The sequence below is a fragment of the Pogonomyrmex barbatus genome, unplaced genomic scaffold (assembly GCF_055798465.1).
Source record: "Pogonomyrmex barbatus isolate J1 unplaced genomic scaffold, ASM5579846v1 scaffold16, whole genome shotgun sequence".
Lineage (NCBI taxonomy): Eukaryota > Metazoa > Arthropoda > Insecta > Hymenoptera > Formicidae > Pogonomyrmex > Pogonomyrmex barbatus.
The window spans coordinates 1609747-1622204 of record NW_028297112.1 but is presented as its reverse complement, the minus strand read 5'-3'; the positions used below and the strand labels follow the sequence as shown (position 1 = coordinate 1622204).

Genomic DNA, 12458 nt, shown 5'->3' with positions numbered 1-12458 from the left:
TGTATTCACACCAGAGATATTGCGGTAACATACGATGAAATTTGTCTTGCGTAAATGTGTCCCATCTGCTCGCAAAAATCTACTACCCAAATATATAAAAAATGCGCAAAAATCCATTACGTCACACGACGAATTTTTATTAGAAAACGAAAAGTTCTTCGCGCCCGACGCGATTTTTCAGGAAATTTCCGTGCGCCTTTAAGTTTCAGCATTATTTCGCGAAATAAGAAAATTACTATCAAGGCAGGTAGGTAGATTACTTCACGGAAGGGAGAATATTTCACGAGGCCTGACATCCATGAGAAAACAGCTCCGAGGTAGCCGGAGGAGACAAACAACCCAGGGTTTCTTTTCCACGGGTTTGAGGGGGGGGAGAGGGGGGGGGGATTGGTTATCGCGCGGCAGTTGCGTCGCACGAAATGAGGCGAATCAATTACACGGGGATGAAAATCCGCGTGGCACAGTCGCAAACGAACCGACGGCAAAAATACTCCGGCAACGGCGGCGAAACGACGAAAGGGCGATGACGAATGAAAGCTGACACTTTTCTTTACTCGGGGGGGCACGAAATTAAAAGACTCGACCGGTATTTGCGCAAGAAGCAAAATGGATCTCCGTCGTATCATTGCATTATTCCAATAAGATATACATTATTTACATTTACACGAGGTCTCTCTTCATTAACAAAAGAATAACTTGATGATGTGACTCTGTAATTTGCTCATTATTATTCAACAGTTGGCATTCTTCGCATTAATCCTTGAGCAGTCGGAAAAGCGGAATGTTGTGATTTCGGATATCTGAAAAAGGCGTTCAGCGCTTTCTAAGATTCTGTGTGTTTTAAAAATTTCAAATTTGCGTGACAACTAGATAAGTTGTTTATTAACTTTCGTCACGCGCACGACTTTCCAATCACTCCGGCTAATGCCAAGAATCGTGAAGATAGATAAAAACATTCCGACCATTAAATACTTTTACGAGCACATACATTAGCTGTTTCATTTAGTTGCAAGCATTGCACGGGTGTAATTACGAGTTTCTTTCATTGGCGTGCACAAGAGACGACATTAACCATCTCATGATGATGCGACAATATTTATTACTCAAGATTCAACATTTTTCAGAATGCCAATACGTTTCCTCTCGAATTATATGTTAGTAGAAATACACGTGTAAATATACGTGTTATAAAACAATATATTCAAAATAATATGTACATATTTCACATTTTTCCATTGCACATTGCATTTCTATGCGTTATTTTCAATGTTATTATAAATCATCAAATAAAAGTAATATAGAAAAAATCAAATAAAACATCAAAGAAATAAATCAAATTGCAGCCGTTAACAAACAGAATAATGCAAGAAATGAACGAGTATTGAGCGAAGCATTGAATAATGAACATCGTCAATGATATATTCCATGTTTTCTCTTTTATCTTGTCTTGGTTATCTTTAAAAAAAAAAAATCGATTTTTAGAAAGAAACCTAAAAGCATCGATAATATTCATTTGTAAAACAAAGTCTCAAATATCGAATCTTAGACCTAAAAAAAACTTCAAAAATTTTAAAATAACATAAATTTTAAAATAATCCATTAATCTGTAAAGATAAGTTATACGGTATTTTTTTATCTTCTCTCCATTGAAAATATTTTCAATACCAAAAGTTCAAATTCATTCCTCATAAGTCGACAAATCTTTTGAAAGTCGCTATAAATTTTATCGACATCGCGATTGCATTGGCGATAAATATCGATATTCGCCGGTTTGTATTAAGAATATATCAGTGAATTTAGTGGAGAAATATTCTGAAATATTCTAAGCGCTTTCTCCGAATAAGAAGAAATTTCAACAAATATTCTATGAATTTTGATCATAAATCTACCGAAATTTGAACAAATTTTACAAATTGTCTATCGCTTTTTAATTTTCCAGAATAATTGGTATACAGATTGTTCAGTTAGAAATTTAGTTAGAATTCAGTTAGAATATTTAATGATGAAAAAAGGTAGGGACGTCTTAAAAAGTTTTATCAGAAGCTTGGAAGATTATTTGAAATCTTTCGTTCCGTTTTGTTGAAATCCTGACTTCTATAGAGACACAATAAAATGTTCAGTTTGTCATAAAATATCATAATTGTGAAAAATCATTGTATCAAAGTACTCGGGTAGCTGGGCGTTAAATTGTGACATTCGTAACGAGTTTTTGCTACCATCGGAAGAATGGCTTACGTCCCTGAGTCCCGGTGAATACAGCAAGGGGCACCTGCTCCGGATCCAAGAGACGTTACACGCAACGAACATACCCTACGTATTTTCTCTGGTCGGTTACATTCCGTTTCGTTCCGGGCAAACGAGTACAAAGGACAGCGGTTCTCAACAACGAACGTCTTCAACTGTCGAAGTTATAAAGGGGCGTTATGCGGAAAAACAGCGTGAAAGAAATTACAAGCTAAAAAGTCAGAGGAATAAATAATTTCTTAATTACAAAATCAATCAAATGCCTCATAATTACAAGATGTAGGATACCATATCACTTATGAACATGCTTTCTTCTGACTCAAAACGTTAATTCGGATAGATAATTTTTGTTTATTTTATAATTTTATTATTCCTCGATAAGCCAAAGAACTATTTGGAAATATTTGTCAAAGTAACCAATTAAAAAATATAGACTCTCCTCTCTTTCTCTTCCTCTCTCTCTCTCTCTCTCTCTCTCTCTCTCTCTCTCTCTCTCTCTCTCTCTCAATATTCTTTCTATCGTACCGTAATCGGCGTGTGCTACGAACCGATACGAGTGTCAGGAAACAGCTGACTTTTCGGGAAAGCAGCTGCTTCCTAGGTAATATTTGCTCGTCCGCGCGAGTCTTGTCAAGCCTTTCCCTTCGGGAGCTTCTCTACTTTTAATGACAGTTGCTATAACCAGTTATTACCTTCAGGCAGAAATTATTATTTGACGCGTATGACGTTAAAAAGCCACGTGCTGGACAGTTTTAATTTCAAGGATCGTGCGACGATGAAGCGCGACGACTCGTCGACGGACGCGGGGTAGAGGCACGCTCGTCGTGCTCATTTCGACCTTACTTTTGGAATTGGCCTTGCAAAATGAAAGGCAGATTTGCGACGATGGAAGCGCGTCGTATCTTCTCAAGTTCGCCTTTCCGTTCGTGGACGCTGTCGCGACGCGCGCCACGCCGGAAAACAGCTGACTTGTACTTTTTCGTTGAAGGAGCAGCTGGTCGGCCAGTCCATGGGCCAAGAGCCGTCTGCGTTCCTTATACCGGGTGTGCCCTTCATCGACCATAAATAAGAGCATCAGGACTTTGCTCCAATAATTATACGCGTAGGACAACCGTGAATTGCTCTTTAATAACAAAAAAAAAAAAAAAAACCGACGAGATACGAAAATAGAAAAAAAAAATCTATAATGCTCCAAAGATTTACAAATTTATATGACTCAAATTAATTTATTTAATTATAAATTTATAAGATTTATAAATCTTTATTTTAATTATTTAAATTTCTTGCGGTTGCAACTGAAATTAACATTTCGTTTTTCTGCATGGTGGAAAGATGTATAAAAAATTTCCTTGTATGCTATAACCTATATTTCTATTAAGCCGAGCACATTGTGATAACATAAGATATAATATCGCCACCGCATTGTGATAATGTTACGGTGATTAGGGCGTAATTTAGTAAACGACGACACGTTGAGTATCACCAAGCAAACCTAGATATTATCTTCGTGTTACCGTAAAAATTATACGTGCGGTGAAGAAGAAAGTTGAACGTGTCGCACGCTCTTAAAGATGCGTGAAAAACAAACATGGTCGTCTATCAGCGACAATTACAAGAATTTCCCACTTTCGGTCATTAGTTCTGCGTGACGCTCCATCGGATTATTTTTCCGCGTATATTTAACTGCGAAAGAAAGAGCCGGAATTTACCGCCGGTCCATTACCTCCCGTGGTATTACGAGTAATGGAAAGTAGACGGCCCAGCGGTAAAGGCCATAAAAAACTTGGATCCGTTTGTTGCCACCATGAACATGGATACTTTCTGAAGGTGCTACTATCAATGGTGAAACGAACGACACGATTCGTTCTAAAAATTTTGCGTCGCCCTAATTCAGTCGTAAATTAATCTCTCGTTATTTGTTATTAATGAGAGTAAAATAGCGAGCAGATATTTACGGAAAATTGAAGAAATAAATCACATCGAGCGATACTCGATACTGAATCGACAGCACGGTACGACAGATTTTCTAGCCAGAAAATTTGTTGGAAAGTTTCCAGTTGGAAGCTCGTTAATATTACGCGACCTTGCTCATTTAACTAACTCATACGCTGTCGATAATGCCGTAGATACATTTTCGTTTTCGTGCGGAATTATAGACGGGTCGACGATCAAAGAATCCGGGGAGAGCATCCCGGTGCCGTTGAGCATCGGCGCGGTCATGCCGAGTTCGCCGTTCGTCTGATGTAATCACGCAATTAAAATGAGACTCGGGAATTCCGAGAAAATGCTCAAGCAAGAAAATGAGAGCGATTAATCTGACCCGCGCCTTGCTCCCCTTCGGTCTCCTCGCGTCGGCGCGTTCCGCCTCCGAAAGAATCGCGAGATTTATTCACGCGTAGATTCGCAAATGAATGGAGCAGAATGAGCGTATTGAAGAAGTAGGATGCGCTGACAAATAGGCGCAAAATTACTGAGCTGAATGGCTGGAAAATTGTGCAGATCTTATAACAATATTATCGAATAATAGTCAATTAAATCAGATCACATTGATCTCGCAGACGGTAAAAAATATGATCGATTAACTGAAAAGAAAAATGTCATATAATAATTTAACAAATAAAAAGTTTTGTAGAAATTATCAAAAATTATTGTTACTTTTTGTACCAAAGGTTAAAGGTACCTTTAAAAATATAAATAAAAAATTTAAATAAGTATCTCTCAATAAATTTGTTCGACTAAAATTTATGTTCAAATGTAACAGATATAAAAACTGCACAACTCATTAAATATTTATAAAAAGCCCTTTTCGTAAATTTATCGGGTAATGTATCATTACTACGTAGCGCGACAGTTCATACAAATTTAGTAGATCAGACATGCACGAATGAATAAAATCACGTCCTGAAGAGTTATTAATTTGTGCTCGATTCCCATAAAGTCCAATCCATTTCAACCGCGCGCAATAAGCTTCGCTTCGATTTCGCTTTTGATTTAGACCGCGATAAAAACACGCGGAAACGTTCTCGGTACACGTTTTGCACCGCATCTCTATCCTCGTCCGAGCTTTTCTCAAATTTAATGCAAACGACAAACTTTAATCGTTCCCGCAACTCGATCGAAAGCTTTTCAATTTGCGACGGCACTGCGGAAAGTATGAGATGACGACGCGATCCACAAGAACAGATTATCGAATATCGTTTCTACAACTCGTCTGTTTGATTTGTAAGAAGAGTACTTTTGAGCCATTTGAATGATTGCATCGGATCTGTTCGTTACAATTAAGCGCAACTTTATAAATAGGAATATTTCTTTGCTATATACATATATTGTATGTATAACACAAACTATATATTAATAATCTTATCAATTTTTCTATACAAAATCTATAGATATATAAGTATAAAGATAATATAAATATATGTAGATAAATATAGATATTTATATACGTAATAAAAGAATGTTACGCCAATTAGACTTCGTTTTATCATTTTATTTGTATGTAACGAAAGAATGTTACGCCAATTAGACTTTATTTTTTGTATATAATTATTTTATTCAATTTGTTATTTACGAATTTATGTACGTAATTAGCGATTTTTCAATATTAACGAAGTATCGATTATATGAGTTTTAAGTAAAACAAATTATTTTCAGCAATCTGTATGGCAGACCGATTAACGATAATTGATTTCGATAAATTGAATGGCAAACCGGTCAACGAAAATTTTACTTTAGACACAGTTATAGATTTAATGCTAAAAGTTTGAAACGTTAACATTAACGGCGGTTTCAAATTAAATTGTCACTAAAGAAATTCATAGTGAATTTGTATTTACTCAGAAACGTCGACTTAATTATTTGTTAATTTATAATTCAAAATTATAAGTCAAAACAAAAATTTTTCGGTGTATAAAATCAATATAAATTATCTTATTTGACCGCAAATTGACTTGTTAAATACACATTAAATGTGTCTTGTTGACATGATTGTTAATAAAAAGTACAAGTTGCGTAATACAGATATATAGTTCATAATAGATCATTGCATAATATAATTAAAATCTCTGCTTGCAATTCATGCAAGTTAATTATATAAATAAATGTATTTAAAGAAATATAATTTGCGATTATATATGATAATAAGTGTATTGCGATATAAAAATATATCGCGATTTAATCAATTGAAATAAAACTTATGAAATGAGCAATATAAAATAACAAGAAAAATATTAATATACATTTCTCTTATATAAACCAATTTAAAGAATCGATAGAGAGAAGTATGTTCTAATATTATACTTCCAATATAAAAGTTCGATAATTAATTTTTTTTATCATATATAATGTGTATGCTCAGATAATTACGTAAGTATAAAAAAAGCAATATTAATATTAATTAAAGAATGAATTAGTGAGCACAGAACATCAGAGTACCACTTCAAACAACTAATAGCCCATTGTCGTTAAATATTGATACATTTCACAAGCGAGCGAAAACGACCGCTTTGATTCGAATGGTCTCCCTCCAAGGTCGTCGCGAGCCTCAGGAAGAGTTTCGCGATGGGAAAAAAAAAAAAAAAAAAATTGAAAAGTAAAAGGGAGATTGTGACGTATCGGCGAGAGCGAAAGCAGCCGTGCTGCTCTGACGATTTTTCTCACCACGGAAACGTACCAAGGTTACGTAGACGCTTTGTTGCGTCTCGCGCCTCGGGCGCCGATTTCTCGCGTGACTCGTTACATCGAAAATCATACCGCGCGAAAAACGGCCGTCTTTACGTAATATGAGTGACGAAAATCGAACTGACGTCCGCGATCGACGTCTGTAACGATCCGACGTCTCGCGAATTTACTCGTAATTCACCTATTCAGCCGATAACATTTGACCGCCTCTTTCGACTTTTCAAGATGAAATTTGAAGGAAAGAGACAACAAATTATCATAAAGTAGATAAAAATCCACCTAACAACTTTGTTTGCTTCCAATTATTATAAAGATTGCACAACTCACAAGATTACAAATAAAATAAACGGGATTATAAATAAAGATAAATGTAGCGCTGAGTAAATAACGTTGACGAGATAATTTTAAAAGAATACAGAATAAGTAAGTTTGTCGATTGGGGGTTTGCGTAATTCTCAGGAAAAAAAAAAAACAATTTTTCAAACTAAAATAACGTGCGCCTGGTTGATTACACATCGACATTTCTTGTTTCTTTGTTGTCTGACAAAATAACTCGTCAACCTTAGAATTTCTTGTCCAACCTTAGACTCTGTTTACATAACAATGCGCACCTATCACGCTAAACGCTGATAACATTAGTTCACTGACCTCTCAAAATAGCAAGATACAGCAATCACGAATACACTGATACATTTCTGGAATTAAGAATTTGCAATAGTGTGCGGTAGAGTTAATTATTGCGGCACGCAACTTTAATGCCAGGACACACAGATAGACTTACGCTCGAAAACTCAGCAGCTTTCATAATTGCTTCTCTCACGCGATCGATCGCGAAGGAGACTCGCTACATATTCTCTACTCTATTTTCTGTCCACGAGAAATTATTCTCCTCGCCAATTCTACCGGATTGCAGATTAGCGGACACCCAGTACAATAAGCTCGTCGAGCACCGCGAGGCGGGAGAACCTCTTCCCCGTATCTTTCCTTCGTTCTAAAGCGCATCCGACGGAGAAAAACCGTAATAAAAAAAAATAATAATTTCCAGGATCCCCGTCCTTTCCCGCGAACGTCTCAGCCCGTAATTTCTTCGGGGTGTCCCCGGCCGCGATTTTTACATCGAACCTCCCGCCACGGCCGTAAAAGCGCGCGCCGGAGACACAGTCCGAGCGTAACCGAGGCAGTTTTTTTTTTTTACACGCGTCGGCTGCGTGCGTGAATGCGTGCACACGCACGAGCCTGTTTCTTACACATGGACACATTCGAGAACGAGGACAAGCGTTTATCGCCTACGATCCGTCACTTCCCGCGCACATGCTGAAGAGATTAAGACTTTTTGCCCCCCTCGGTTTCTTCGTGTGAGCCTCGGGTGCTCGGAATCGCCCGCGTCGTTCTCGAGGCGCGCGGAGAGAAGAGATGAAAACCGAGGGAGCCATCCTCATATCCTCGGGAGAGAGAGATACTCGCTTCTGTGTATTCATCTCTGCGTACTCACCAGCGCGGCTGTCGTCTCGCGATCATCTGCGCACCACCGACGCAGCCTCGGGATTCAAATCGAGTAGGGACTCCGAGATTACGTACCTGTAAGCGAAAGATCAGGTCTCTGTCAATACACCACGTTCCGAAGTCTTTGGGCTGATATTGAGCACGCTCGGATCGACGAGAAATATCAACATATTGAGTTGATATCGAGCGCCGACGTGCTCGGAAATCGTCATTTAGGCTGCGTTCCGATTTACGCTCAGAGCGCTCGTGGGATCACTTCATCCCTGTTTATCGAATGTTAAATAAGAACAAACGATGCTCGCGAACGTTCTGAGCGTAAATCGGAACGCAGTGCATGGCGTGCGCGCGAAAACGACCATGTCTGGGAGAGTCGACATTTTTTTTTTTTTTTTTTTTCGAGACACCAACAGTTCGTCGAATCAGAGAGGCGAGGGAGGAATATCAAATTTCAGAAAGTTCCTTTTTTCGGTAATCCCGACGTTCACTCGCGTGATGTTCTTATAGATCCAAGAACACGACGAAAAAAAAGTGTCGTGAAGGAGAGAATCTAAATATTTTCGCGAGAATACCCGCACGCAGCTCGACGTTCCAACGGCGTGAAGTTGCGCGCGTAAAAAAGACGGAGGTTCCACGTCTCGAGGCCTTCTTGCAACGTGCGTGGATATAACGTATACAATCACGTCGTTGAACGTCATCGCTGAAAAACGCACGACACAAAAACCCGGTGCGCGCATTCTCGCCCGTTAACGTATCGTTCGATCGAGCTCGCGATGAGACGATCCTCGGAGAGCCAGAGATTTTCAGAAAGTCTCACCTCTCGAAACTGGCCAAGGCGTCTTCCGTTGGCTGTCGCCTTTGAAGGTTAGGTTTTCGCCGGCTTTCGACTCGGGGGAACAGCCGGCACGTGCCGGGCTTCTCGATGATTCGCCTCTCGGGCCTCTGTCCGATAATGCGATTCGATGGCCAACAATCGGTCGAGTCGACGCGCGATACTTCACGAGACACGTGCACACCCGTTACGCGATTCCTCGGTGACCTTGCATACGCGAAAAACTTAACTTTTTCGAACCACGATCGCTCCTCTGTGTACCGGCGCGCGCTCCATACACACCCGACGCCGCTCGCGCGTCCTCCCGCCGCGCTCGGCTACTCTCGGCCGGCTTCGGTCGCGCTCGGCCCGCCGCGCCGAACGGAATGGCCCGAGCGCCGTGTACTCATAATCGCGTAGGCGGTCGCGCGACGAGTCAATTCTTTTGCCGGAAGGATGATGTTCATTTGCGTGCCAGTGCGATCTTTTCGATAAGCCGATTGTAGAAATTTCTCATTTTCTAATCCTACCGGTTCTCTCGAATTACCATAACCACACGAAACTGAGTTTCGGCCAGGTAAAAGGAAGCGACTCCCGTCTACGAATCTCACGGTTTAAATTTAAAGATGGAGTGCGTCGAGCAAAGGGAAACCTTTTGTTTGCGTAATGAGATCCTTTGATTTGATAATTGTCAGATAGTATGCCGAATGCGAGCTTGCTAAAATCTAACTTGGTTCTAACTAAAAATCTATAATATACGTAACATAAACTATATGGAATAAATAGTTGTATATGGAATAAATAGTTTGGTTGTATCAAAATTCTATTTCAGAATGAAGGAATTAGAAATTACTAAATTTCTGTTTAAATTAACCAGAAGTCTTGTTGACTTAAACTGAATTCTAATAATCTCATTACGGAAATTTCGTTCCTACTAGTTTTTCCGTGTAGAGTTTTCGTAAACAAAAGGTTTTCGAACGTACACTTGCACGAGACAAGACACGCGACTTTTAATCTTTGAGGTCGACATGTAGTCCCCTTTAAACATACTTTGCATCGCTCGCACGCGGGATTCGCGCGCGTCGCTCATTCAAATCGCGCGAATCGTGCTTCCAAGACGTGTGCCAGAATAGATTCGTGCTATTTATGCCAGCACGAGTTCTCTAATTCTCTGCAAAATGCAAACCGCTCTCAACGTCTCGTCGAGCAACAGCATCTGAGTTTCCTGAGTCACTTCTTATTGCCGTTCGCACGCAGGTAATGTCCAATTGTTTATACGTATTCAAAAAAAAAGCTTGTTTTTAATGCCACTTGTGAAATTCTTGTTTTCTTTTTTTTTAATGATTCTTGGTCTAAGAATATTTATGAGATTTATTATTTGTAATTTTATTTTCAAATATTTTAAATACTTTTAATAATACTTTTATAAATATTGTACTTTTTTATTAATACTTTTTAAATACTTATTGTTAAATGAAAACGTTTAATAGTTATCTTTATTAAACTTATAATTTGTGTAACTTTTATAATCTTCATTGTCATCGATACTTTCAAGTAAATAAAATGTGTGATGTGTATGTGTTGTTATACTTTTCAAAAGTTTTTCAATAAAATCGAGTATGTGACACAAACATCCACGTATGTATATAAACGAAACATGTATTTCACGGCACGATTCCGCTTGAAGAAAATAAAAAAAAAAAAAAGAATTTTGCGAGCAATCGATTGAGAATGTCACGTCGTGCCCATCGACGATTTAATTTGTCGGTGGCTTTCCTCCAAGGACTCCTCGTCGAGGTTGCGTTGCCGCACTGATTTAACGCTCGATCGAGTCCCTGGACTTTCCACGGTTCGTTTGAATATTACGCGCCCGCGGACATACCAGGCGAGCGCATTGGCAGTGTATTATGGTCGATTGCACGCGGAAAGATACTTTACTTCTCCCCTGCCCCCATCCCTCCACCCCCGCGCACCTATGTGCGACCAACGAGCACGTGAGTCCGGAATGCCAGACGTTTCGACAGCCTTTTACGCGCCGGCGGCGCAGATCGATAAAATTGCGTGTGCTGGATCATAACGTACGCGATGCGATCATGTATACGCGTTATGCACCCCGGTATTTCGCATGAAGTTTCCGCAAAACGCGCGCGCTTTGTTCGGCTACCTATGCCGACCGTGGGATATTAATGGCGCCGATATGACCTTTGCTTTTGTATATATTGTCCGTTGCAGGTATGTTCGAATCAGAATTTGTTGCGATCCCATTTGTTGTGGCGCTCGACAGTTGTTTTTGCGTAATTCAAATTTCAGCCAACTGAATCGTTATTGGAGTTTTTCAGAAGTCAAAAGAGAAGCAGAGAGGATGAAGATATGAAATTAAACAATTTGCAAAAAATAGAGTCGATCAGACTTTTGGCTTTTGAGAGATTTGTGTGTCTCTTATAACATGTATAATCTCTTGAGCATACGAAACATGAAATTGAAAAAGCTGAGATACTCAGAATTTTTAAAGTTACACGCGGGTAACATTTCAAGTTAAACTTGAAATGTATAAGAGGGTTGAAAATGTATCCTTCTGACAACCTTTCCAAGGGAGAAAAATCGGAATGTGCTCCAAGCGCATCTCGCACAAATGCATTCTGTATAAACATATACGACAATTTTATACCGAAGCTTGATGGTCATGTCTGAGCATTTATCCAAAGTTATTTTGACCAAAGGGATTTAATTCTACATTAATTTTTTAAAACGCGCTCTCTACTAATGCGTACTTTTGCGAAAATTATTTTGCGAAAATTATTTGAAACGCTTTACGTCCTCCTTTCATTTCGCGCATAATCTCAACAAACACAAAGAGCTAGTCACTGGCAGAATCTCGCTTAATTAATTCTGCTCAGCGATTCCCTTTTGTCCTAACTAATTGTAATCCGGATAGAAGAGTTAGATTTAGACACAATCGAACTGAAAACTTGTAACAACAAGTTGAATGAAATGTTTCTGTTATAAATAATGGAGCATGCTTGATTGTTGCTAATCTCGCGTATAATCGGCGATAAGATATGGATAACTGGTTGCAACAGTATTCAGATCCTGGGAAGAAAGGATATTGCGTAATTATAAAAAGCGCGTCTTTTTGCGCCGGAACAAGTCGCAATTGATACAAGGTTGCGAGCTGAATAGAATATACAAAAGTTGCATAGCTTTGCGCCGCGTTGCAATAAAA

General features: G+C 39.0%; 2 protein-coding genes across 3 annotated transcripts in view; one reads left to right on the top strand and one right to left on the bottom strand.

Moving 5' to 3' along the window:
• brat (tripartite motif-containing protein brain tumor) overlaps positions 1-12458 on the bottom strand; it is a 113195-nt gene that overhangs the window by 77717 nt on the left and 23020 nt on the right. The window contains exon 1 of one of the 2 annotated variants that reach the window (XM_089074032.1): positions 9242-9552. The exons of the other annotated variant lie outside the window; for it this stretch is intronic. The gene's annotated coding sequence lies outside the window, so the exon portion shown is untranslated. Of the gene's footprint in view, positions 1-9241; positions 9553-12458 lie in introns of those variants that run through there. 2 annotated transcript variants of the gene reach the window in all.
• LOC105423506 (pfs47 receptor-like) overlaps positions 10126-12458 on the top strand; it is a 101385-nt gene continuing 99052 nt past the window's right edge. Inside the window, exon 1 of the mRNA XM_089074036.1 lies at positions 10126-10492. The gene's annotated coding sequence lies outside the window, so the exon portion shown is untranslated. The remainder of the gene's footprint in view (positions 10493-12458) is intronic.